The sequence below is a fragment of the Tamandua tetradactyla genome, chromosome 4 (genome assembly GCF_023851605.1).
Source record: "Tamandua tetradactyla isolate mTamTet1 chromosome 4, mTamTet1.pri, whole genome shotgun sequence".
Taxonomy (NCBI): domain Eukaryota; kingdom Metazoa; phylum Chordata; class Mammalia; order Pilosa; family Myrmecophagidae; genus Tamandua; species Tamandua tetradactyla.
In genome coordinates, this window is record NC_135330.1 from 140577620 (window position 1) to 140582273 (window position 4654).

Below are 4654 nucleotides of genomic sequence, written 5' to 3' on the forward strand. Positions count from 1 at the left end.
TTTTTTTGTGGGGGGAAGGGGGAAGTTCATGGACTAGGAATCAAACCTGAGTCTCCCACATGGCAGGTGAAAATTCTACCACTGAACTACCCTTGTAACCCCCTATAAAGGGAATTTATTAAGTTGCAAGTTTACAGTTCTAAGGCTGTGAAAATGTCCAAATTAAGGCACCAACAGGAGGTTATCTTCACCCAAGAAAGGTTGATGCCATCAAACTCTGTCAGCTGGGAAGGCATGTGGCTGGCATCTGCTGGAGCTGGGAAGGCACATGGCCATGTCTGCTAGCTTTCTCTCCTGGCTTATTTCATAAGGCTTCCCCAGTGGTGTTTTCCTTCTGCATTTTCAAAGGTCTCTGGCTATGTGGGCTCTTTTGGCTCTGAAGTTTTTTCGAAAATATTTCCCTCTTAAAGGACTAGTGAGTGACCTCACCTTGAATGGGTGGAGACACCTCTCCATGGAAACCACCTAATAAAAAGTTACCACCCACAGTTGGGCGGGTCATATCTCCATGGAAACAATACAAAAGATCCCACCCAACAATGTTGAATGAGGGTTAAAGAACGTGGCTTTTCTGGGGTACACGATAGTTTCAAACCAGCACATCCTTTTATTTTTCAAATAGAGTTACATTGCTAGTGTGGTTGTCCTAACATAATTATGACTATGTAATGAGCCATGTAATATACTATTATTAATTTTCCTTTCCTATAGAGGTTTTGTTCCCCCCACCCCCCTATCCCTTGTCTCCTTTTTAATGGATTTCATGCTTTATTCTTACTTGGTTTTCTTACTCATTTTGACAGAGCATATCCTCCAATTGTTATCTATAAATGGATCAAGGCAGGCAATTATTTTAACATCATGAATGTGTGAATATGCCTTTATTCTTCTCCCATATTTAGTTAATGGTTTTCTTGGGTTTCTATGTTGGGAATAATTTTGCTGCAGAATTTTGAAAATATTGCTTTATCGTTTTCTAGTTCTAGTGTTTTTGCTAGGAAATTCAATGCTGTTCTCATCCTTGATCCTTAAATGAAGTATGTTTTTTTCTCTCTAGAAAAAATATTTTTCTAGCTCTAGTGCTCTTATTTTCACAATGATGTAGCTTGTGCAGCCGTTTCGTTCATTGAACTGGGTGCTCAGAGTGCTATTAAACTAGGAAGCTCATGTATTTTAGTTCTGGGTAGTTTTCTTAAATTATTTTATTGATGATCTCATTTTATCCATATTCTCTGTTCTTTCATTCTGTAACTTTTCTTTCTTGGCTGATAAACTTGCTGAACTTATCCTCTATTTGATTCCAGTATTGTCTTTTTGCTTTTCTTTCAGGGATATTTCCTCAACATGATCCTCCAATCTTCTATTGAAGTTTTCATTTCTGCTATTTAATTTTTTAATTTCCAAATCATATATATATTTATTTATTTTTGTTCTTTGAATTTCTGTTGATTTTGATTATTTATTTCTATGAGAAGGTCAATGGCACTTTTTGATAAAATGTCTTCTCACTGCATCAGCTCCATTTCCTTTACATTGCTTCTTCCCTTCTCGTCCCCCATCATCTGTCTTTTATATTGGATGTCTTCCTCAGCTGTGTGGTGATTTTTGGTTTTCTAGTTCATATTTAATAGTGTGGTCCAAAAAGGCTGTTGGAGTCTCTGTTGGCATGGAGGTGGACCTTGCCAACTGTCTGGGTAACTGGATGTTTTACTAGGGAACCCATGGTGTTAGTATCTTCAGCTGTTTTATTTAGGCCTATACTCTCCCAGAGAGTATGCTCTCCTACAGAGTATAGGCCTAAATAAAATACTTAGAAATACTTAGAAAAATTAGAAATACTTCTAATTTCTTTCTTGGGGACTATAATTCTGGCTGTTTGGACTTTGGGAAATGAATGAGGGGAAAAAGAAGAAGGCTCAGAGTCTCAATATTCAGTGTGTACTTTCATTTAATTCCATTATTTTCAGAATGATCGATCCCATTGTTTTCGATTTAGTTTGGTGTCCCTTGGTCCACACATCCTCTTTATCCTCTCTAAAGTGTAACCTTCCAGTTGTCTGCTGGGGTGGGATAAGGATATGGGATGAGTTAGGGATAAATTGCTTTTTAAACATACTTTCAGGGTGGGCAACAGTGGCTCAGTGGCAGAGTTCTCGCCTGCCATTCCAGAGACCCAGGTTCGATTCCTGGTGCTTGCCCACGTTAAAAAAAAAAAAAATGTAAACATACTTTCAATTAAACCTCTTGGTTTTAGTCCTTGTTTCACCCCTAGTTTTAGAGCTACGTGATGCTGCCAATTCTCAAGATTTGGGATGTTCTATGGTTTAATCACATTAGTTCTTGGCTTTCCCTACTGTTTGATTTCTGAGATCTGCTAAGTCATTTACCACTAATCTTTCTGCTCTCTACTTTTTAAAATTTAGTAGCTGTAATTATATTTACCGTTTTCTTTATCCACTTGTATTTATGCCTTAAAAATACCATTACAGTCCTTTTAGTTGAGTCTGAGTGGTAGCAGAGGCTTACCTGTACTTCTAAATTGATACTTAAAATTATTAAGATATCTATTAAATGCCTGTCTGCATCACATGGGCCTTCCCTAGGCATCCTATATTGAAAATTTTACAAAGAAGATGTCAAAGGACAGCTTTTCTTATCCTGATAATAGGAGTGAGGGAAAGAAGATAATAAAAGTTAAATACCAATTAAGTTAATTTATTTACAGTAAGAATAAACCTAATTCCATATTTGCTGGGGCAAAAATGTGTTGGATTCTTTAAAATTTCTATAAGCCCTGCCTGTTGGTTTAGGGGCAATTTGAAAGTGAGGTATAGTTTGTACACATAAAGCAGGGCTATGTGTAGAGAAGAGGGGTATTTTGAAATAGAAGAAAGGAAAATTCATAGAGTGGTCCTCAGAACTATTCCCTCCTGACAAGGCAAAAGAACAGATATGACATCTTTTCTATCAAAGAGAGAGCAGAGAAACTGCAGTGATTTAAGATTCAAAATACCTATAACCGGACTAAAAAGAAGGAATGTAACGTGGGATAAGAGCAGCATCAGCCAGCATGGCTCCTGGCTAATATAGTCAAGGAATTAGGAAGGCTGAAAGATGTGGCCAGTGGAGCTATTGAATGAGGTTGCCCATATTCAGAGTAGAACTTTAAAACTGGTAACCGCGGAGATAAGACTGATAGATTTTGTCTGCCTTACATAGTTTTTAAATTTGAAAAAAAAAAAGGAAAAGGGAGCATTATTTTATTAAAAAAATCCATGTTTTCAGCTTCTTTTTAAAAATCAAACCATCTGTCAACACTGGATCTGCATTTCTGTATGTGATGATTGACCTGAGAAGATAGCATATAATCTGTGGTTCAAGTCTCTGCACTCCTTCTGTCTTCCATCCACCCTGCCTCTCTCATTCATTTCCTGCCTGGCTCTGAGTAGGCATTTGGTTTACACACTATCCTTAGAGATAACTAAGGCAACTTTCTCAGGGCCAAAAGGAAGAGATAACCTTGGAAAGCAGCTGAAAAGGTAGCCGAAGAAGGGAGCCCAGACTTTTTTTCATCACTACTTTAACTGTCTTAGAGGAATTGTCCAGTGGACCATACCAAGAGGTATTTTGGTGAATATGAAACCAGAGCAAGGAGAGAGGTTCATGTGAACCAAAAGGATAGTGACAATTTGTGGGAGTAATTAGAATGAGTCCATCTTTCAAGAGACTCCATACTTATGTTGTCTTGCCAAGGACCAGCCAAAGTTCAGTTCTTCAATTAAATCCCCTCTGATTAACCTGTTATTTCTTTGGATGTATTAGTACCATTTGTAAGCTTATGATCAAGTCTTGATCTGTCCTGAAAACAATCCTACCCTCCTAGATCATGACACTTAAGATAATGACAATAGCAAAAACAGCAACAATTTATCATTACTGAATATCTACTGGTATCATCAACTGACATACATTTTACTTCAGGGAATTCACACAAGACCATGTGATGTAAGTACTACTTTCCATTTTTGACTTGAGTAATCTGAGAATTAGATAATTTGATGTGGGCCACATGTTCATTAGAGTAAGAGTCAGAATTTGACCCTTTCTGATTCCAAAGTCCATAACTATTACCATGATACTAAAACTGTTATTCTCACTTTCATCCTGAATTGCTAAGACTCTTGTTTGCAGTGATAGAAACCCACTTCGGCTTGAACAACAGAAGAAAATGTACTAACACATGTAACCGAATTGAAAGGGCAAGATGCTTACCAACCTTAGCCATAACTAGGACTGGAGAACTGAATGAGGTCAGGGTTCTCTTTTTGTCTCTCTCTTGTGTCTGCTTCCCTCTGAAGCTAACTCCATTCTCTTTCATGGTAGCCAAATTCTCTTCATGGTGAGAAGCATTTGGGAGAGGTAGAGAGGGTAACATGTCTGCAGGAAGCCTTTGATTTAGTGACTTGAGAGATAAGAGGTACTTCTCTTGTCAGCCCTGGCAGAGGATGTTCTGGGACCAGAGGATCTTCCTGTCTAGGAGGAGATGGAATTCTAGGATGCATCCCATAAAACCCTGTTGGGAAGACTGGTGTCTGTTAACAGAAGTAGAAGGGAGAGGAGTGATGGCTAGATGAAAACATTAGCTGCCACCATG